Source organism: Mesoplodon bidens (assembly GCF_964165515.1).
Source record: "Mesoplodon bidens genome assembly, chromosome: 15".
Taxonomy (NCBI): Eukaryota; Metazoa; Chordata; class Mammalia; order Artiodactyla; family Ziphiidae; genus Mesoplodon; species Mesoplodon bidens.
In genome coordinates, this window is record NC_138171.1 from 81,791,958 (window position 1) to 81,802,688 (window position 10,731).

The following is a 10,731-nucleotide window of genomic DNA, read 5'->3' on the forward strand; positions in this document are numbered from 1 at the left end:
ACGGGAGAGGCCACAACAGTGAGAGGCCCGCATACCTCAAAAAAAAAAAAAAAGAATTACCATGTGATCCAGCAATCCCACTACTGGGCATATACCCAGAGAAAACTGTAATTCAAAAAGACACATGCACCCCAATGTTCATTGCAGCACTATTTACCATAGCCAGGTCATGGAAGCAACCTCAATGCCCATCGACAGATGAATGGATAAAGAAGATGTGGTATATCTATACAATGGAATATTACTCAGCCAAAAGAAGGAATGAAATTGGGTCATTTGTTGAGACATGGATGGACCTAGAGACTGTCATACAGAGTGAAGTTAGAAAGAGAAAAACAAATGTCGTATATTAATGCATATATGTGGAACCTAGAAAAATGGTACAGAAGAACTGGTTTGCAGGGCAGAAATTGAGACACAGATATAGAGAACAAATGTATGGACACCAAAGGGGGAAAGCGGCAGGGGGATGGGGGTGGGGGGGTGTGACAAATTGTGCAATTGGGATTGACATGTATACACTGATGTGTATGAAATTGATGACTAATAAGAACCTGCTGTATAAAAAAAAAGAGAAGAACGGAAACAGCCAAGACAATTTTGAAGAGGAAGAAGATGTGGTAGTGACAAGGTGTAGAGACTTATCTATGCAGTAACAAGACTTTTAAAATAAAACTAGTGTAATGTTGGCATGGGAGTGGGCAAGTACTGTATGTCAATGTAACAGTTCAGAGTGCTCAAGAAATGACCCACATATAATGAGAACTTGGTGTTATTATAAGTTGGCATTATATTGATCAGTCAGTATACTGTACTAGATAATTTTGTATGAAAAAAATCAACTTAATTCTATATCTAGGACTCTCCTTGGAGTTTCAGAGTCATACTCAATGTATCCCAAACTGAACTGATTGTAACTTGTCAAACTATTCCTTTTGTATTCTGTGTATCACTAGCAAAGAAATTTGAGAGACAGTAAAAAAAGATAAAAAAGATTAATTCCTGATGAGCTGGATGAAGTCTTCAGGTTTTCCATTAGAGTTTTGTAATTTCTTACACAGTTCAGCGGTATCATCTAAAAGTTATCAGAAACTTATATTTGTTAAAAATCCTTCTTATGAATTTTCTTGCAGTTCATTTTATAAAATTATCAGAGTAAAACAATGATTGTCTATAAACAACAAGACTGAAAATGACATGGTTAAAGATATGATTACAATGCAATTGACAAGAAACTTGGATACTCCTGTGACATATAACAACATTTTTAAGATAATAACTAGAATTATGACTGATAACATTATACCAGGGCATATCAGATTTTTAGGAATTTCATATACATTTTGGGATATCTATACTAATGACATTTATCCATAAAATATAACCTAAGGTTCATCTCTAATTACTTGACAATGTTTCTCAAGTAATTTAACTTACCATAAGCCCAATTAGTTTGATATTCTTCTCTGAGATTTCTTAGGGGCCCTCTGAAGCATTGTAAAGTTAGCTGAAGGTCAAAAGTTTTAAAACACTTGGTCAAATAGGATCACAGCTTGTTCACTTAACCAAAGTTACAAAAGATTTCAAAAGTAAATACAGGTCACTTAAAGGCACAATCTGCTAGCAAAGCAGCACTTCAAAAAAACTTTGTTTTCTTAACAGAGAGAGAAAGTGAAACTCCAGTCTTGTACCAGCTTACTTTTAACAAGAAAATCCATCCATCTACCTAATTAAATTCAGCCAATCCTGACCATGAACAAAACTGTATTCTCAGGGTTCCTTTTCCACCCCTTTCTGCATGCATATTATTTTGTCCCTTAATTTTCCCCACATCTAGAAACAACCAGCTCTAGGACAAAATTACTTTCTTTTCCCTTAACAAAATGCAATTCCATTTTTCATACCTTCTTTTGTTCACAACACACATCTTACTTTCCTACTGAAATGGTTCCTTTATTATTTCTGTTAGCTTTAATTACATGTTTAGAATCCTCAACTCTTAAAAACCTTAATTTCTAGTGAAAACTAAGAAGCAATTATGAACTGTCTTCTACATTAGCACTCTATAGTTTGGCAAACATAAATACCAATAATAATTTCTAAAAACATGTGCTTTCTTATAAAAATATCCCAGTGTGGCACCAAACATTTATTAATAGTTCTAAACAACTTTAGTTACTCTCTAAAGGGAAGCCAAGGTTCAGTCATTTTTTCAGTATCTTATTTTATTTGGGAATGACCTAGCTATTCAACAAACTCTCATCATTTAACTTAATTTAGCACAATTCTAAAGTTTCAAGTTACCAGATATTTGGAGAGATTATTTTCAAGTAGACATTCCTAAAACTTAATTATTTCTAAAGAGTTCACCCAAAAACTCTTATTTAATCTACTTACAAGAATTTCATCATACCAAGTTAACTTTTGTTGTTGTTGACAAACTCTGTAACAGAAATAACATGTATTGACCTTCAGTAAACCTAGGTACAATAAACCAGCAAGCTTAAGCTAGCTTTAATACCACATGTTAATTTAATATTGAATACTTTCTAGATCATGTGAACCTGAAATTCATTCTGGGTAGTTTCTTTCATATTTAGAAATATTTAGTTTGTAAGCACTTACTTTTAAGTCAATTAAATAGAGCTCTTTTATAAGTTTAATTTTGATATTTTCCAGAGGTAGACACATCTCATATGTATAACATGTACACAGACATATAACCAGACAAAACTGGAGATGTCATAGCCTCACTTTAAAAACTTAGTTATGAATTAAATAATACAATATAAGCTTACTACTTTATAAAGAACAACTGGAATAAATTAAAGTTGCTTGTTGAGATGATTAAGGCTTTACTATTTATGGAAAAGGCTTTAAGATTTGTATTTATTCTTGATAAACCCTTAGGAGGCTATGAATTAGATTTTGGCTGAGAGAGCCTTCCCAGCAGTTTTGAAACTGAGCAGGACTCGTGGGGCCCTCCTGGGTACAAATCCTTTCCATGTCCCCCATTTCTTTGTAGGAAATAAGCTTCATTCTGCCTCCCTTGACCCTTCCCTTTGTTACAAAGGGCAGATTCAAACAGCTGCTCATCAGGGAAGTGAGGCAATGCAGAAACAAAGGAGGAGCAGTCAAGAAACAATAGCGCAAAGATTAAAGCAGGATCCTGGTTCCTCCTTCAAGGGATATACATAACAATACCTTTGAGTTTCTTCTGCAGGAACTAAGGCCCCCACCCAGGTGGAGGATGGTAATTTCAGGCTGAGCACAAGATTCCTGGAGCACCGCCCCGTTACCTCACCACCAACCAGTTGGAAGAAAGTCATACACCCTGTAGCCCTCACCCCACATTTTGCCTATTAAAAACTTCTCCCCAAAAACCATCGGGGAGTTCAGAGTTTTTGGGCATGAGCCACCCATTTTCCTTGCTTGGCCCTGCAATAAACCTCTCTCCTCCAAACTCTGACGTTTTGTTTGTTTGGCTTCCCTGTGTGCCAGGTGCACAAACTTGCATTCAGTAACAGTTGGAGTTTAAAAGGGCCACTTTTGCCCTTTTTTTGCCTTTGGTTTCCGGTTCTACTTGGTTGAGCTGATTAGGTTCAGTCTCAGGTCATTGTGGGCTGTATTTACATTTCTGATTTGTAGAGATTTAATGGAAGGCAAAGACAGTTGCTTTTAATTCCCCAAAGAACGGGTCACCTAAATGATATTAAAAAATTGATTTGCCCAGCTATATTTTATTTAATTTGCTTTTCAGTGCGAATATTGCCAACTGAACTGAAATTTAAGAGTTCTATGTTCTAGGACTTGAGGGTTTAATTTATCATGCCTTTAAAAACTTGCATAAGACCATCAACAAGGCCCTCTTTCTGAGTGCGCAAGTTAAAACCCAGAGCAAAATCACTAATTTTATTATTATTAGCCCTTGAATATTAGTTCTCAGTTTTCACTTTATAAAGTTCAGGTAGCCTTATTGGTTTCCTTTAGTATGTTTAATTAATATTTCCTGAGAGGCAGATCTATATGTCCTGTCTTATAATACCAACCAGGGGAAGCATTCCCCAGTGAAACAATGTCTAGCCCACAATATAATTAAGCAAAAGTTCACAAGCTGTTTTTTCTTGTTTGTTTTAAACTAACCATTAGATACATTTTCCACCCTTTAATTTCTTTCTTTTTTAATAAGTACCAATAAAATGGCTGTTTATAATGAGAGCATTCTAAAAATTTACCAATTCAGAAGTCCAATTTAAAGGAACCATCATCTGGCCATTAATGAGATATATCTTAATAGTGACTCAAACCAATAAGATACAAGAGGCTTCCCCAGAAGAGATGCAAAAGATGCCACCTAAACAAGATCCAGAAAGTTTACTCCTCAAAATAGTTTAAGAAAGTAAAGGCCTTCGTTGTACAAGCTAACGCACCAAAGGTTTAGATGGCAAAAAGCCCCTGAGAGTTCGCACAGCCAGAAAAAAAAAGACTGCTCAGGACCCCAGTCTCTTCAATTGGATGACAAATGTATACCATATGTGTACCTTTTGGTTGTTAGAGACCACACACACACACACACACACACACACACAAACACACAAATGCCTAAAGAAGAACAGGTAGAACATTTACATTTCAAAGGCAGAGGAAGAGAAATGCAAGTTACCCCTAGAAGGGCTTTTGTTTCTTTAAGGTCAGAATTCTGAAAAGATGTTTTTTTTTTAATCAAGCAGGCTTTTTTTTTTTTTTTTTAAACTTAACTGAATATGCAATAAAAGAGCCCCATTCTTAGTCATTATCAGAACACGATATTCCCAGGTAAGTCAGTCAATTTTGTAGGTATATAAACCTGGCTAGGGTATTAAGTTGGAGGCTTGCAATCTGTTGTTCCTTTTGCTTTTTGTTTTGAAAGCTTTATTCCCCATTCAGAGGTTGGTTTGTCAAAATAAAATCACTAGCGATGATCCTGTGGTGGGCAATGTGCCACCTGTGAGCGTAACTCCTCTAGGTTTTGCCCCAGAGCTGTTTCAGCTTCTCTTACATGTCTTAGGTTTTCCCTCTAGTGGTATAAGACCACCACAGTGCTCAGATCATGGAATGGCCAGTTCTTATTTGTGTCCCCAGCAGAGCAAGTTTTAATTAAGATGAGTGGGTTCCCCAATGGGCATGGCTACACAGCATGAGGTCATTATCTTTTGTATCCTGTATCCTGTTCTTTCTCATCCTGAGCCTCCTCAGGGCTCACCATCAGGGTGGCAGTGTAGGCAAGCAACATTTTTCATTCACACCTCCCTTCATCTTCCCTGCATCTTCTCAGTAGGCCTCTGCACGCTCCCAGAAGGCCATGTTGCACCAGCATCATGGCAGACACATTGCTCAAGCTCCAGCATTGTGGCAGACTGAAGTTTGAGAACATGTGAAAGCAGGCAGCTGTCTTCCTATCACGGTTTTAAACATCATTTAAAACTAAATATAATAGCATTTGTGCAATACATGTATAGCATAGGATGGCTAAAAAATATAAACTCACACAAACATGGTCTTATAAAACATTGCTTTTTTTTTAACCTTGTTTATGTATTTTAAATTATCCTGTTAAGCTGCAGAAATGATACAGTAGAGAAGTTTACCTTAAGAAGTAATGAAGTGAGATTAAACCTGAACAATTTAAATGCAAGTTCTTCAGTATTGCCTTACCTTTTGCCCTTTTGCTGCCAACAAACTATAGACTTATCGCCTAGATTTCTTTCTTACAGACACTATTATTTTTCTGTGTGATCAATATCTAGATGCAGCACCAAAATAAATGTTTTCCTTGGTCAATGTCAAAATATTTTCCTTGACTATAAATATGAATCTATCTACATCCCTTTACCCAAATGAATAAGTTGTCAAAACTTAAAGTTCAAAATTAGTTTAACTTTGTTGCAAAACCATGTATCGTGGCTCCTCCCTTACCTCTTTGCTGCAGTCCCTCAACTCCAGGAAGGAGAAGTGACTTGCACAGGGTCACTTAGCTGATCAATGGAAGTTCAAATACTTCCAGGACAATATTCTTTGATGATACCGTACTGCTCCCTAAACAATAGTGCATTTCTGAACACAGTTGTCATAAGGAACAGTATGACCTAAGGAATGTCATCAGTTCCCATAGAAATATTTACACACCTGGGTTGGTAGACATTATTGGTAGCTCAACAGGAAGAAAGAACCTTTCGATCTGTGCATCATACCTCCAGGGAAATTAAAGAAATACCATGAAATGGAAATAGAATTAGAGTTCAAAGACATAATACAAGAATGTTTAGTGTTGTGTAATTTAGAATTGTAAAAAATCAGGGCTATCATAAATGACAACAGGAGAACAGTTCAATCAATCAATAGAACACTGTGCAAACTGAAAAATAATTTTACAAGTATTTGAGGGCATGTAAAGATGCTTATAGAATCTGAACTTTTGATTCTAGAGAAACATGGCTGGCCAAGTGTGGCTTCCAGGTTGGGCTTTAGGAGGCCTTGTAACTTCCATTTTTGTACTCTTGGAATACAGCCACCCTGTAAGGAGTTCAAGCTGTGCTACAGAATGAGGAAGGCCACATGGAGAGAGATTCTGGAAAGTGAGAGGGCATTTTGGATGTTCCGGCCCCAGTGGATGACACCTGGAGCAGGTGAACTGCCCAGCTGAGCCCAAGCCAGATTACAGAGTCATTAGAAACAATAAATCATGAGTTTGGGGGCCACTATGTTTTGGAGTGGCTTGTTTTGTAGCAATAGGTGACTGAAAAGGTGGGAAAAAATGCAGAGCCCCTCTCAATACAAATGCTTAGAAATGAGAGATAAACTACAACAAAAGTATTTTAAAATATATAGCTCAGCTGACATGAAAGCTAAGGTGTCAGAAGTGAAGAGGAATTTGAATACCAAAGCAATAATCTGGTGAGCTGAAGATCCAGCAGCCCCAAGGGCTGCAGTTTGGTTGTTGGTGCAGAGATAGGCCCTAAGGCTAGAGACTTGGGTTTTAATACCAACCTGGGACCTTGGGTCACTCAAGGTAAGGAGCTGAAATTGATAGCTCTATATAAGTAAGTCATAACCCAGCTCAAGAAATTAACAAGGAGACTTGAGCCTGCCCAGGATGCTGCATGGGGAAAGAAAAAGGCTCCCACAGTAAGTAGAAAACATATATGCACCATGAGTTTGAAACACAAATTTATGCCATCCAAAGTCATATGTTAATATACAAACTGAAAAATTAATTTAATATTAGATTATAGACCAGTATTATCTCTGGGAGAGTTAGCAAATGGAAATGTAAAACTATCCCTTGGAATTCCTACAGAAGAATTAAATTTACAATTTTAAGACTTACAAAACACAAAAGGAAATGATCCATCATGAATGAGAGTTGGTGGATAAAATTACAGGATGATTAGCACCATAAGAACATGAGAGTAGAAAATTTTGAAGATTTTATAAAATATATACATTTAAATGACAGCAAAAGATAAAAAGTAGCTATAAAACTGTAAGAAAAAAGCAAACTATGAAAAATTAACAATTTGGAGGAAGCAAGTAAACATATAGTAATATAAATGACACATGAGGAGACATAAGGGATAGAAGGAGAATAACCAAGACATTTTGTATTCAACAAGAACTCTAAAAGGAGCTGGTTGATAGTATTTGAAAGATACTGGCAAGGATTTATCAGAACTGATGAAAGTAATAGGGGCTTCCCTGGTGGCACAGTGGTTGAGAGTCTGCCTGCCAATGCAGGGGACGCGGGTTCGAGCCCTGGTCTGGGAGGATCCCACATGCCACGGAGCAACTGGGCCTGTGAGCCACAACTACTGAGCCTGCACGTCTGGAGCCTGTGCTCCACAACAGGAGAGGCCGCGATAGTGAGAGGCCTGTGCACCACGATGAAGAGTGGCCCCGGCCTCCGCTCGCCGCAACTAGAGAAGGCCCTCGCGCAGGAACGAAGACCCAGCGCGGCCAGGAATGAATAAATAAATAAATAAAATAAAGGAGTTCCTTTAAAAAAAATAGAATTGATGTAAGTAATAAATTTTAAGTTAAAAGAAGAATAATAAGTTACAAGAAGGACATATTTAAAATAAATTCACACTTACGCACTACAGAACACCAATGTGAAAAAAATTAAAACAATTAGAGGGAAAGGAGCGTTAACCATAAATAAATAGGTATTGCACAGACAACAAGCTTCCCAAGATCAAGAATTTAGGTCAGAAGATAATAGAATAATTCTGAGTCTTCAAAACATGGATTAAAATAATTGTCAACATAGAGTTCTTCACTAGTTTCACTATCATTTAAGAAAATGAGGGGCTTCCCTGGTGGCGCAGTGGTTGAGAATCTGCCTGCCAATGCAGGGGACACGGGTTCGAGCCCTGGTCTGGGAAGATCCCACATGCCGTGGAGCAACTAGACCCGTGAGCCACAACTACTGAGCCTGCACGTCTTGAGCCTGTGCTCCACAACAAGAGAGGCTGCAACAGTGAGAGGCCCGCGCACCACGATGAAGAGTGGCCCCTGCTCGCCGCAACTAGAGAAAGCTCTCACACAGAAACGAAGACCCAACACAGCCCAAAAAACTTAATTAATTAATTAATTAATTTTAACAAAAGGAAAATGATATCCCATTTTAAGGAAAAAAGAAAAACCTGCTACTCACATACCTTTTCTCTAAAAGCTACTAAAGGAGGCACAACAGTAAGAAGAAAATTGAGCCCAGAGGAAAGAGTAGTGTGCAGGAAACAACTGCAAGCCAAGAAAAGTGGTAAACACAAAGGAACATCAAAATATATATTGATTATAAATTTATAACAATAATTGACGAATGGTTAAAAACAGAGTAAGACAAAATTACTATTTACGTACATTTTATAATACACAAGATGACACTACATACTTCCCACTGTGTCTGTATCTGTAAATATATGTATGTGTAAAAGTATAAAAACATGCATGTTGTTGATTCACACTAATATCAGGATTCAGTAATCTCTGGGAAGGAAGAGAAATAGTTTTAATTTATCTGTAAATACTTTAATTTACCCATAATGTTTTATTTTTTTAAAGTAAAATAAAGATCACAAGGAAATTTGAAAAATGTTAACACATATTAAATCTGGATATTGAACATATTCTAGATATGTCTTAAGGTTGTCTGTAATGTTCTTCCTGTTTACAATTTTAATTGTTAAAATTAAAATGCATGACTGTGTATATACATATGAAAGATATGGAAAAATAATATAAGGAAATGCTCCATAATATTAACTACAGAAGTTATTGTCAATAGAGGCATTATGCAGGATCCTTGCTTGTCTACTTTTGGATATTTTAAATATTATCTACAATGAGCACGATATCGCTTTTCTATACACACACACACCTCAAAGGATTTTTTTTTAAAGATTCATAGGACACTAGAATAGAAAGTTAGCTCAGAGATCATCTCTCTAATTCTTCCTTGAAGAGATGTAATTTATGGTGATAGAAATCAGATCAGTTGTACGGTTAATAATTGAAAAGGGAACTTTCTGGGCCAATGGGAATGATGTGGGTTAAATACATTTTTCAAAACAGTTTGAAGTATACTTAAGATCTATTCATTTCCCTATAGGTTCTTCTAAGGCAGGGTATCTTCTTGGAGTTCTTTCACAAGTGGAGAACACGGCAGATGCCTACTTAATAAGATCTCAAAGTGGTGGGATGACAATCAATGACTTTTGCAAATCGGCGTCATGTAAATTATTATTGTTTCTATGATGAGCCCTGGAAACTGGAGCACATGAAAGGGCTGAGAAGGGAGGACACATTGGTTCAAGATTAGCTTTCTCAAAGAATACCTTGAAGAGTTGAATTAATCACCCCCATCAGCCAAGCAAGTTGTCAATGTCTCGTACATTTATTAGCAGTGATTTATATGCTCTTTAAAGATACCCCGTGCCTGCAATCACAGCTCAGATATCCAAAGCTCTTGGATAGTCAAAGAAGATCTTTCTAGGCACATTTGAGGGGTGAGAAGCATTTAAATGGCTGTAGGAAAAAGATATTCCTTGCTCAACCTATGGAGATATCTTTAATCTAACAAATGGTTTCTCCTTATCTTCGGCAGGGGCACAAGATGAAGCAAAGGAACAAAGAAATGGAAGTAAATGACAGTCCTCAGCATTGCAGGCCTCCCGGCCCTGGGGGGTGGAAAAAGACACCTGCGTGCGCTGTGGGGGAGGGTGGGGGGAGGTGAGTCCCACGGAAGGATGGGGAATCCTTTGCTCTAATTTCTCCAGCCGCATTTTGTTCTGTTTACCGGCAGAAAGAGAAAGAAAAAAAGAAAAAAAAAAGTTTTATTTGGTGGGGGGACCCACGTGAATGCATCTTTCAGGCGCTATCCCTGTTATTTCTGTCTTTTCTCTCACGACTCTGCCCCAGGGTCCCAGTGGCACGTGTGACATACATGTGTATCCTGGCTCCTGTCTGCTTTCTCGGTTATTTCACAAAGCTGGTTGGTACAGTGGTTTCTTCCAAGAAAGAGAAGGAAGGTGACTGTTTGGTAAGCTGCAGGCTGCATTTCAGGATCCATCAAACCCTGTATTAGTAGAATCCATGGATGAAGGAGGCAGGATGAAAATGGGCAAAACCATCAGAAATCACTTGGAAAAAGGTCAGGACGATGAGTTAAAAATGGTGTTTTATTCAGGGATTCCC

At 37.5% G+C, this 10,731-nt stretch overlaps 1 protein-coding gene across 1 annotated transcript in view; it reads left to right on the plus strand.

Moving 5' to 3' along the window:
- The window catches only part of MACROD2 (mono-ADP ribosylhydrolase 2), a 1,988,024-nt gene extending 1,977,810 nt beyond the window's left edge, over positions 1–10,214 (plus strand). The window contains exon 19 of the mRNA XM_081256147.1: positions 10,142–10,214. The gene's annotated coding sequence lies outside the window, so the exon portion shown is untranslated. The remainder of the gene's footprint in view (positions 1–10,141) is intronic.
- Positions 10,215–10,731: the final 517 nt, after the last annotated feature.